The sequence below is a fragment of the Canis aureus genome, chromosome 6 (assembly GCF_053574225.1).
Source record: "Canis aureus isolate CA01 chromosome 6, VMU_Caureus_v.1.0, whole genome shotgun sequence".
In the NCBI taxonomy this organism is placed as follows: Eukaryota; Metazoa; Chordata; class Mammalia; order Carnivora; family Canidae; genus Canis; species Canis aureus.
Window position 1 is genome coordinate 22826820 of NC_135616.1, and position 12774 is coordinate 22839593.

The following is a 12774-nucleotide window of genomic DNA, read 5'->3' on the forward strand; positions in this document are numbered from 1 at the left end:
TGTGCACAAAAGAGATCTAGGCATTAAACCCCCGGGAGCCTATGGAACGAGTGAATGAAATTGCCTTTCCTGAGTCCAAAACTCAGGTTCTAGGCTGAAGAGAGAGGGCTATAGTTTCCCCTTGGTCTCAGGCAGAGAAAATTCGAATTCTCTGTTGCAACTCTAATCCTCTGTTCTTTTTTAAGTTTATTTCTTTATTTGTTTAAGTAATCTATATACCCAACATGGGGCTCAAACTCATAACCCTGAGATCAAAAGTCACATGCTCTTCCAACTGAGCCAGCTAGGCATCCCACCACTTATAATATTCTTAATCATTATTTATTTAGGTAAGCCATACCTAAAGAAAAGACAGATGAAGTGAATTTTAAAGAAGAAACACTTCTCTAACCTATCAAAATTAGAATTTCCTAAATAAGGATGAATACAACCATCACTTCACCATTTAAAGATATGCTGCTTCTTTCCTATCATTAAAACTAAATATGTTGGGACGCCTGGGTGGCTCAGTGGTTTGGCGCCTGCCTTCGGCCCAGGGTGTGACCCTGGAGACCCAGGATCGAGTCCCACATCGGGCTCCCTGCATAGACCCTGCTTCTCTCTCTCTCTGCCTCTCTCTGCCTATGTCTCTGCCTCTCTCTCTGTATCTCTCATTAATAAATAAATAAAATCTTAAAAAAACCCTAAATGTGTCAAAATTCAAAGAGAAAGCTTTGCCATCCTTTGTTTCCCTTAATGTTTCCTTTATTTCCCACAAGATGCCCTCCTCAACCTCCTCTCTCCTCAACAGAGTATACATCTTTGAACCTCATGCTCTGTTTATACAGCCTCACAGAACTACCCCAGATTCCTACTCTAATTTCCTTCTTTAAAATAGTCGATGCCTCTTCCTTTTCCTTAAACACCACCCCTTTCTTGGGAATACTATATGTTATATTCAGCAGAAAATAAATCAGAATAAATATAATTCATACTAAGATATGAATAACTGCAAATCCTAATAGGTACGTATAAAGGGCACTGTGGGACAGATCTAAGCTTGAACCTGGTCTTTTCTCCCATTTACTCACTAGGGAGTTTCTCTGAATCTCAGTTTCTTCTCTCTATAAAATGGGCAGAATAACACCTGATAGGCTTGTCGTGATGATTAAATGTGATAATATTTATGCAAAGTGATGACCGGATACCCTGGATTACTAGTAAATATTATTTACCCTCTTATTTGAGTCTATGACAATATTTAAACAGGTTAAAGAAGAAATTTTTTACATTCCTAAATCACAGGTTGGCAGTGTTTTAAAATGAAGTATGGAAGTCCTTATTAGATCAGTCAAATCATTCTACTTCTAGCAATAGTCAGTGGAATGGGTTTTCATAAAACACATGTTATAAATAGAAACATATAGAGATAGTCATGCACTAAATCCCACTCAAGACGTACTTCATTAAAATAGAGAATAGCTTTAGATGTAGTTAGCAATATATTCAACAAACCATTTACTAGATGCATGGTTTAGGCAAGAGGCTGCATTGTGTTCATACAGATAAAGAAGACAGGAGCTGTGGAAACATACAGAGAAAATACCCAATCCTGTTGAACAGGGGCTAAGCTCAAAGTCTTTAACTCATATCAAATTATTAACTTAGCTGCACTTTTTAAAAAATACATTATCTCTTCCCTTAAGATTTGAGGAAGACTTGGGAGCACAGAATTTCTGCCAAAAGTTTCCAGAAAGCCATATGAAAATAGTGGTTGTGAAAGAAAGAAAGAAAGAAAGAAAGAAAGAAAGAAAGAAAGAAAGAAAGAAAGAAAATAGTGGTTGTAAAAAGATTTATTTCTTCTTTTTTACTTAAGGAAATTTCATTCAAAAGTTAATAATAATTAAGAAACCAAGGATGCATATTCTTTGTTTTTTACAGTATAAGAAAGATTGTCTTTGGTGTGTGCACGTTGTGGAGAGTCTCTAAACCGATCTTATTGAGAAATATTTTATCATGATTTTCCCATAGAAAGATATGGCATATTTCCAACTCATCTCCATTCATTTGTAGCCTACAAATGCTTCCTATAAATAAACTTTAAATCTGCCGTCTGAGTAGGATGTTTTATGAACAGCTGTCATGCTCTTCAGTTTTCTTTTAAATATGATGATTTTAAGGACAGAAGTTAAGAAAAGTCCCATTTACTTTGTCATCAGTACTTGGTTTTTCACTGTTCTATGTGGGATCTTTATGTAAAACAGAATTCTCTATTGAAATGTGGCAATGTCTCTTTAAAAGTCTCCACCAAACAGCCAACAAACCAGTTTAGCAACTTTCTTGGGTGGATTCTCATATGAATAATTAGCCCTGAGCAATGAAACTGTCCAGCAACATGTCCTCTTGAAATCTGTGATCTGCCTGAGACCGCAGGGATCACAACAGACAAGTTTGTTTCATGGTGCTTCTGAATATCATCCAGGAAAAAAAAATTCTTCCTTTGCATTAGAGCACCAGATGTAGGCATCCTGGTGGTGGTGGACTCAGCACCTGCACTGTGTTTGTAGCCACTAGGCTGCTGCCACCTGACAGGCCCTGTCAGTCGGGAAAGCCTCTTTTCTGGTTTCTCAAACCCCACCTTCAAAAGCTGAAATTACATGACTCATTTATTTTGATACCATCAGAGTTTTGCTGACAACATGGGATTTTTGCCTGCCTTATGTTAACAAGTAAACTCCTCAGGTCATTAGGCAGATAAATCCAAGCCTTGCTTAAAGCCTAAAAATGAAAACTTAACTCATTCCAAGTCCCCCTCTTACCCTTTCCTTACACCATTAAAGGATCAGTAAACTGTGTGACAAAAGATGCTATGTTGTCGAGACCCAGAAAAAGTCACATCCAATGATTCCATCCAAAGATCCAGACTCACTAACCATATATCCATAGTGACTGAAACAATATCCTAAATCACAGAAACACAGGTAGATGAATTTGGCAAAGGATATTTATATGCTGTCCAATATACATGACTTCTTACCAAAAGGGGTTGTGCCAAATTGCTGTGTCATTGATGAATAAGCCAAAGATTCAATGGTTTTATTCACATCCGAGGAGTAATCATTTGGGGAAGTAGTTTCAATGGATGTGTTTTATTGTTCTTTCTAGATAATGAATTCCTTTTGTCAAGAACAGTATTATTATACTTTCTGTATTCATCACAACACCTGTTGAGGTGCCTGACACATTGGCAATTGATAAATATGATTTGGATGAATGTACTTGAGCAGGTGACCACTTGGAAGTAACCAACACACAGAGAAGAAGAGGTGCTAGGAGATCTGGATTCTTTCCTCATTTGTTCATTGCTGGTTTTGAAAATTTTTAAAGCACTTAAATATACTGAGTTTTAATGTTTTAATGTACAATGAGTAGAGTAGATAAAGGTACTCTCAGGAGTTGTTTGTATTCATTCAACAATCTTTATTTAGTTCACAGTAAAACGGAACGTTTTTGCTCTCATGGAGTCTATAGGATGGATAAATGGGTAGGAATAAACAAGTAACTAATCAGTAATAGCTGCTATGCAGACAGTACCACAGGGAAAGAAGAGTTTTCCTTTTTGCTTTTAATTTCTCCTTTTTCCTCCAAATAAAATCAACAGGTCTTCTCAAAAGGACACCTTGATTATCAGAATCAAGTGCAAAGTGTTTTACAAGTGCAGGTTATAAATGTTTCACAGGAGATTGTGGCAGATGCCAGGAATATGCAATAAGAGCTGGGGGCAGCAGACAATAATTTAAACACATACTTTATATTTTAGTTGTCTCTAAGTGTTGAAAACTACTCAAATTTTTCCTGATAGTCTTAGCATCCTTAGCCAGTAAGCCAATGAACTGACTTGACTTCTAAAATATCTGGTTACCCTAACTTGAATTGTTGATAAGCCCAAATTATTAAAACTCATTGATTCAGATAATAAATTTCCAAGAGAATCCAGCAAATTGGGAGCTGGACCTGGTCTGTGATCTCAGAGAGGTATGAATACTATACACTGGGCATTGTGGTTACCCAGATAAATCTTCCTTATTTAAACTTGGCACAGAAAGCATGGTCATGAATAGCCCATGGGATCATTTGTTATCTTTAAGACTGTACACCCGTCCAAGTAAGGCAGGGACAGGGGAAATCCCACAAAACACAGGCAGCTTTCAGGGCTAGGAACAGTTCTGAAATCACCTAACCACAGGGAAGAAATAGTTGAGATCATACTGTTCCCTGAATGGTGAACTATAGCATGTTTCTTGAGCATACCCTCTCCCCACATCAGAGGTTGGCCATGAAAAGCAGGCATTTTCAGGTGCTGGAAAGCCTTCCAAGAACACTTCCAAAAGGTATGATGAATGTATTTTTAGTTCAAATGTATTTTTACACTATTACTGCTCTAAACTTGCCATTTATCAGAAAACCCCTTTTTTCTCTCTTCCTTCCATTTTTTCTTGACCTTTGAGGAATGCAGCAAGGTAAGTTTACCCCAGAAAATAGAAAAAAAGCAAAGCCCATTTGTACTGGGACAAAATCTGAAAATAGAAATTGAGACTGCCATTTATCAGTCCTGAATCTGGCTAAGTCTCTGGGACGTGGGGATGCTATCCAACTCAGAAGTTTTTGTGAGAGTTAAACAAGACATCTTTTGGATATGAAAATGCTCCATAAGGGTCAAAGAGCTGTACAATTTGAAGTCTTGAACACTTACTGGCATTTTCTAGCATATTGCACTTAGGACACTTATCAGAGTCTGAACATAGGACTGGCCTAAAAATAGCTTGTTGGAAGTCAGCACTCTGGCTTCCACGATACCAGCTCTAGAAAAGAACTGGAAACAGAAGTAATCAAGCTAACCTTCCCAAGAAAGCTATTGCAGTAAACAAAGGCAGGGATATCCTGAGCTTCATGAGCCTCATGCTCTCACTAACTTTTGGCCAGTCTTGTGACTGAAGAAATATGACAGAACTGAGAGCAGAAGTGAAGAGCAAGCAGACCCAGGAGCCACACAAGAGCACAGGCAATGTGGTGGGTACAAGCAGCAGTATAATCTGTAAAGGCCTGGGATGCAGTAATATCTGACGAGAAACAAACACAGAAAAACACTGCATCTTGAGTAATGGTCTATCTCATAATAGACTTTTCAACAAATGACAAAAAGAGAGCTACTTTGTCATGTCTCTAACGTACATTTAATTTCTTACACAAATCTCTCTTTGCTCTTCTAGTCATGCTTTGACTTGTCTTTTACAATGCAGCTTTTTAAACTGGAAAGAAAACTGCTGAGTCTCTTATGGCCCAGGAGCTTGCAAACAATGACAGTCTTTACTGCCAACATCTCCAACACTCCCTTCCTTAATCGATTCTGCTTAATGAAGCATAGCATTTTCTGCAGACCTCTGTGTTGTTAAAAGGAATGTTGAAACCGTAAACACAAAAAAGAAATGTTAATGGGGTGTCTGGCAGGCTCAGTTGGTGGAGCTGAGACTCTTGATCTCCGGGTTGTGGGTTTGAGCCCCATGTTGGATGTAAAGATTACTTAAAAACAAAAGGAAGGAGGGAAGGAAGGAAGGAAGGAAGGAAGGAAGGAAGGAAGGAAGGAAGGAAGGAAGGAAGGAAGAAGGAAAAATTTTGGAGTGAAATGAGTTCAGAGCTAATTGGTAAGGGATTGGATGAAAACCAAAAACAGGAACTCACCTAAATCAACTTTTTAAAAAGAAATCTATGTTGAGAGTAAAAACAAAAACCAAAGCAAACAAAACATGGCTTTAGTCTTTATCTTTACTGATAAAAGTTCCTAATGTTGCCAGAAAGCACTTTAAAAAACAAACACTATTTTATTTTACACTCAAGAGAAACTGTATACGCTGTGATAGAAATTTTGAAAAAAAAATTTTTTTTAAAATACAGAGAAACAAAAACCAAAATCAAATAATTCATAGTTGACTAATATTCAGTTATAAAGCAAGTTTACATTTTGTCCTCTTGGTCTAGAAAAGATTTTAATGGCTATAAATCAACTGTACTTTGCTCAGCAGTCTGAAAAATGCGTATTTGCATAAAGTAAGAAGGATTTTTTTTAATTATTAAAAGTAAATATTGGTTAGCCTAGAATATAAGAATTAGGGCTTAAAAAAAAAGAATTAGGGCTTAACATTTTAAAATCCAATACAGCAATTTTCCTCAGCAAACTAATGTCTCTGTTTTTCTAGGACTCAATCTGAAACAGCAATGCATTATTTTTTAAATTAAAAAAAAATTTTTAGTTAAAAAACATTTTTTAAACTTCTTAAAATAGTACCAGAAGACAGGGAAAATCAGATTTGGGGACCTCACTCCTCCCTGAAGAGCCAGTGGGAAGCTCCTTCTCTGAATTCACACATGCCCACACAGCCTGTGTGACGATATTTTCATTTTCTTCTTGTACACTTTGGCTGTGACACAACAGTATATCCTACTAATCAAAAAAAGAGGGTGCATGCTTCCTTTGGCCTTAGGGAACCATTAGCTTATGATTATTTTATTTATAAGTCTACTTAGTGTTTGTCCAATGCACCAAATACTAGTCAAGTTTACCAGGAAGTGGTAAAGCTAGGACCAAGACTCAGAACTGATAACTACCACTTAAGCATTAAAACCACCTCCTTCTGTGAAGGGTTAATGGACTCAGTCCAGCTCCTTGCAGACATCTGTCTACATCACACATAAAATAAATTTAAATTGGCAGTGTCAGCAGAGAAAATGAGATTTCATGGGTGTGAAGACAAACCAACCCTTCAGGTGAGAAACGACTTCACATACTAGAGATAGTGTCTTCATAATGAGCTCTGGGAAGCCAAACATTTTAAACACCTTGCTCACTGTTTCTTGCCCCATAAAGAGCAGGTGCAACAAATGATGCCATCAGACCTCCTTTAATGACAAACACATCGAATTCTATGAGCATTTGTATATATAGCCGGTGGTCATATACATTTCTAAGCTTACTTCCACTTCTGTTTTATTCAGTTAAACATTCATCTACTCTCATAACGGCATGTGATAAGGCGGAGTATAAATGTGTCAGCTATTATTGTTTTCCCACTTTTAAGACAGATATATTTGATACTCATTCTTGCTGAAGAAAACATGCAAAATCAAAATGTTAACCTGGTTAGCACTTCAATAACTCTAAACATTCTGTAGCAATATGGATAATGCATTAAAAAAGAGCACCAGCTCTTTCAAAATGTTAACTGATGCAGGTTGCAAAATTAATATACAGAAACCTGTTATGTTTCTAAACACTAATAGCAAAGTAGCAGAAAGAGAAAGTAAGAAAACAATTCCATTTACAATTCCAAAAAGAGTAAAGTACCTAGGAGTAAACTTAACCAAGAAGGTGAAAGACCTATACTTTTAAAACTCAAAATACTGATGAAAGAAATTGAAGACAGAATAAACATATAGAAAGATATTCTATAAGCATGGACTGTAAGAATTAATATTGTTAAAATGTTCAAACTACACAAAGCAATGTGCAAATTTAATGAAACTCCATCAAAATACCAGCAGTATTTTTCACAGAACTAGAACAAAGAATCCTAAAATTTGTATGGAACTACAAAAGACCCTGAATAGCCAATGCAATCTTGATGAAGAACAAACCTGGAGGTTTCACAATCCCAGATTTCCAGGTATACTACAAAGCTGTAGTAATCAAAACAGTATGGAACTGACACAAAAATAGACACAGAGATCAATGGAACAGAATACAGAACCCAGAAATATCCCATACTTGTATTACCAATTAATCCATGACAAGGGAGGAAAGAATATGCAATGGAGAAAAACAATCTCTTTCACAAATGGTACTGGGAAAACCAGAAAGCAAAATGCAAAAGAATGAAACTGGACCACTTTCTTGCATGATAAATAAAAATAAATTCAAATGAATTTAAGACCTAATGTGAGACCTGAATCCATAAAATCCTAGGAGAAAATACAAGCCATAATCTCTTTGACACTGGACTTAGCAATATTTTTCTAGATACATCCTCTCAGGCAAGGGAAATAAAAGCAAAAATAAACTATTGCAACTACATCAAAACAAAAACCTTTTTCACAGCAGAGGAAGCCATCAACAAAATGAAACGGCAACCTACAGAATGGGCGAAAACATTTGCAAATGATACATCTGCTAAAATGTTAATATCCAAAATATATAAAGAACTTATATAATTCAACACCAGAAAGACAATAATCCAGTTTAAAAATGAGCAGAAGACCTGAATAGACATTTTTTCGAAGAAGACATCCAGATGGCCAACAGTCACATGAAAAGATGTTCAATATCACTAATCATAAGGGAAATGGAAATCAAAACAACAATGAGATATCACCATACACCTGTCAGAACGGCTAGTATCAAAAAGAAAGGAAAGAACAAGTGTTGGCAAGGAAATGGAGAAGAAACCCTGAGCACTGTTGGTAGGAAAGTAAATTGGTATAGTCACTGTGGGAAACAATGTAAATTTTCCTCAAAAAATTATAAATAAAAATATCATATGATCCAGTAATTCCACTACTGGATATTAGCCCAGGGAAAAGGAAAATACTAATTCAAAAATATATATGCACCGCTATGTTTATTGCAGCATTACTTACAATAGATAAGAGATGTGACAACAATGTATAATAATTGATTCATCTGGTTTTCCAACATGAACACATTGAAGAAGCATCACCAGTTTTCCAGGTATAATAGTGTGTAAAACAAATAAATGGTATGAGCGATATCAAGGAAGGGAAGAATATTGAGTAGTGAGAATTTTTCTCCTGAATATTTCCTCTAGGAATGTCACACTGTTAACATGAATCTTACAATAAATCTTTTTATTTTAGAGATCACTTCACTTTTTCATTTGAAATATATACGTATGACAATCTGGAAGTTAGATCAATAGAAATGTGACAGTATCTCATTCTCTGCAACAACAGTACTGCAGTTAAAGAGTTACAGAGTGATTAAGATGGCCATATAAGTACACGCTTTGAACACTGCCATCCATCACTGTCATGTTCCTATCGCATATGTATAAAGTTTATTTTTTAAAACAAGATAAAAACACATGAATGCGCCAGAAAAATTGATAAATAGAACTGTGGCCAGAAATGGGGACATTATTTAATGGATAGCTAGAGAGTATGTCAGACAGGGAAAGACAAATATGATATAATTTCACTTATAGGTGGAATCTAAAAAAAACAAAACAAACAAAAAAAGCTAACTACTAATCTAAAAAAACCTAACAACAACAACAAAAAAGGCAGAAGCAGTTCCATAAATACAGAGAACAAACTGATGGTTGTCAGAGAAGAAGGCTAGGAAGAGAGGCAAAAATGGGTGAAGGGGAATGAGCTTCCAGTTATGGAATGAATAAATCACAGGGATGAACAGTACAGCAAAAGGAATATAGTCAGTGGTATTATAACAGCATTGTATGGTGACAAATGGTAGCTACACTTGTGGTAAGCATTAGAGTTGTCGAATTACTATGCGGTACACCTGACACTAATGCAACATGGTGTGTCTATTACACTTCAGTTAAAATGAAACTGTTTTAAGGGGAAAAAGTGTTTAATAATCTAATTGTTTTCATATATTCCTTCAACAAATATTTCTGAAACACGATGTGGCAGGCATTCTTCTGGACACTGGAGTTTACAATCTAACTGGAGAGACAATTAATTGGTATATTTGTTTTCTCTTGCTGTGTAAAAACTTACCATTAACTTAGCAACTCAAATTAGCAGACATTTATTATCTCATAGCTTCTGTGAATCTAGAAATCCAAACAATGGGTCCTCTGATTAGGGTCTCCCAAGGCTACCATCAAAATATAAACCAAACCTGAGTTCTCGTCTTAGGCTCAGGGTTTTTCCAAGCTCAGTTGGCAGCATTTAGCTCTTGTAGATATAGAACTATGAGCCTCAAAGTTTTGTTCCGCCTCTAAAAGCTGCCTGCAATTCCTTGTCATAACACCTTCTCCTTGAGGGTCCCTCAAAACCTAACAGCTTGCATCTCCAAAGCCAGCAAAGGGAAAAGTCTCTAGAGCAAGTCTGCTAATGAAATGGAGTCTTTTGTAATGTTCCCTGTCACAGAGGTAACATCCCGTCACCTCTACAAAAAAATGTAACCTAATTCTAGGAATGGCATCATATCACTTTTGCCATATTCCCTTGGCAAGTCAGAGGTCCTGCCCAAACCCAAGGCAAGGAGATTATACAAAGGTACAAATACCAGGAAATGGGGATGATGTGTGCTACCTTGAAGTCTGTCTGTCACACCTGTAAATAAATATACAGGGCTAATACCAGACAGAAATGAGTATTCTACAGAGAATCAGTAAGATTGAGTGTGACTCGGTGTCTCCTAAATGAATGGCCAGAGAAGGCCTGTTTGAGGAGGTGGCTTCTGAATTGAGATCTATCTCAGTGACGAGAGGAAGGCAGATAGTCTGACTGTCAACAGTGAGAGGAGCTGGAGAGCAGTGGATGACAGGGAGAGTGATACGAATGAAGTCAGACGGGTAAGCAGAGGCGGGATCACATAAGGATTTACAAATGTACATAATTCTTCTCCATGCTATTATTAGAAGTTTTTAAATAGTATGGGGGTGTGATCTGACTATATATTTTATTTTGAGAGGCCACTCCAATTGCTGCAATGAAAATAAATCATTGAATTTTCACAGTAGAAGCAAGATGACCAACAGAAGGGTCCCATGGTAGTTCAGGGGTTAAGCAATGGGAGCTTGGCCTGGGGTGATAGTGGTAGAGATGGAGAGCGGTAGACAGGCCTGGGAAATGGTTAACACTAATCAGACTTAATGACATATTAGGTGTGTGATGAGGAATAGAGAAATCCAAGGACACTTCCTTGTTCTTTGTTCTCGCTGCCCTGTTAAAGACAATTTTCTGCAACCCAACTTTTCTTCAAGAATATATTTTACCATCTTCTTGTGTTAATGGTTGCAGCCCATAGTTCTTTTGTCTGTTTCTTGGGGCATTGCTTTATCAAGAAACACCCTCAGATTCCACTGGCCCACATCAAGCCCAACTGTGTTAGATAGCTCTTACCCTCTGTCATGTCTAGGGACATTTTCTTATACACATTGCTTACAAATTTAGACACTGTGTAAAATACAAATTTCAAACAATTTTATCCAGTGTGGGAGACTGAATAACTTTTCTTAATGATGATTTCTTATTACACTAATTATTTTAGTTTACTGTAGTAAGGTGAGCCAAAGGACCATGTAAGGGAAAATAAATTAACGGTACAAAGAGTTTTATTTGTTTTGTGGTATAATCAAAATATACCTTTAATTTTTGGTCTCTCACTATCCTTTCAAAATGTATTTATTGGCTATAATCTTGCCCTGGCTCTAGATGAAACTGGGGTAGTTCTCATGAACATTTTACTTATTCTTAGATGAGTGGAACCTTAATTCGCAGTCACAAAATGCACAGTTCCAATTTAGAAATCAAAATATCAAGAAGAAAGGATATATACAGCAAATAGTAGAATCAACTCCTCAATATCCATTCAGAGGTCAGTTTTCTCCCCTTTCCCAGGTAAGGCCTTTATAGTTGGCCTCTGTGTACAGGGGATGCTGTTGGCTTTGCTCTGATATCCTGCATCCATCTCATTTTCTAAGTGATATTTTCACTTCCTTCAGGGATGAAGCAGAGGAAAAGAAGAGAGATGAGAATTTGGACTTGGTTGGGTAACTTCACTTTTTTGTCCTAGGAAGTGCTTCTCTTATATGTGATTCCAAGGGCTGTCCTAGGGGGTCCCTGCATGCCCCTTTCACTATGATACCCAGGACACTGGAAAAAGGCTGGCTTCATGAGGTGCCCACCCCCAACCCAAGCACACATTGCTGGTGTCCTCCTCTCACTTAAGGGCTTCAGCCCAGCTTTCACAACATGTGGACCACATGTTGTCCACAGGAAGCATGCAGCCAATCTCTGACAGGACACACCTGAGCTGCTGCAGCTCCGCTGACCTGGCAGTTCAACCAAGCAGTTTGTTATTCTCTGCCCTCCAGTGTCCTGGGCTAAAGTCAGACCCCAAGAATGGCATTGAATAGCAAAACAAAGACATCACTTAAGAAGTATAAGTTGCCCTTAATTATCAATTTGTCCAAAAACTTTCTCCCTGCTGTTAGTAATCCAGAATGATAAATGTCTCAATATAAATAAGGATATATGCACCTAAATTAATTTAGAATTCTCTCCCTTTCTCTCTCACGGACGTCTCCACTTTATCAGAATCAGAGTTAGACTACATAGTTAAGGCTCACAGAAACAACAGGTAGGAACTTGTCTTTAGCCTAAGAGCAACCACATTCCTTGTTTTGTCAGCACTGCTCATTGAAAGTGGAACCCCCAAATGAAAGTCAGAACACACTCTCAGCTCTTAAAAACATCAAAATGAGCAATGAAGTGCTCTTTAAATCATTTCTTTCTTAAATTTAAATGAGTTTGGGTTTTTTCTCTTCATGATTTCTAAAGAAAAAATATACATAAATATTTTTTATCAAGAAGGACAATGGAAATATGTAGCCAATAGAAATATAAAGCTAGGGATCCCTGGGTGGCGCAGCGGTTTGGCGCCTGCCTTTGGCCCAGGGCGCGATCCTGGAGACCCGGGATCGAATCCCACGTCGGGCTCCCGGTTCATGGAGCCTGCTTCTCCCTCTGCCT

General features: G+C 37.3%; 1 non-coding gene across 1 annotated transcript; it reads right to left on the reverse strand.

Annotated features, from left to right (window-relative positions):
• Positions 1-216: 216 nt before the first annotated feature.
• TRNAK-UUU (transfer RNA lysine (anticodon UUU)) lies at positions 217-289 on the reverse strand. Its single transcript has one exon. It is a non-coding gene; the product is annotated as a tRNA-Lys (tRNA).
• Positions 290-12774: the final 12485 nt, after the last annotated feature.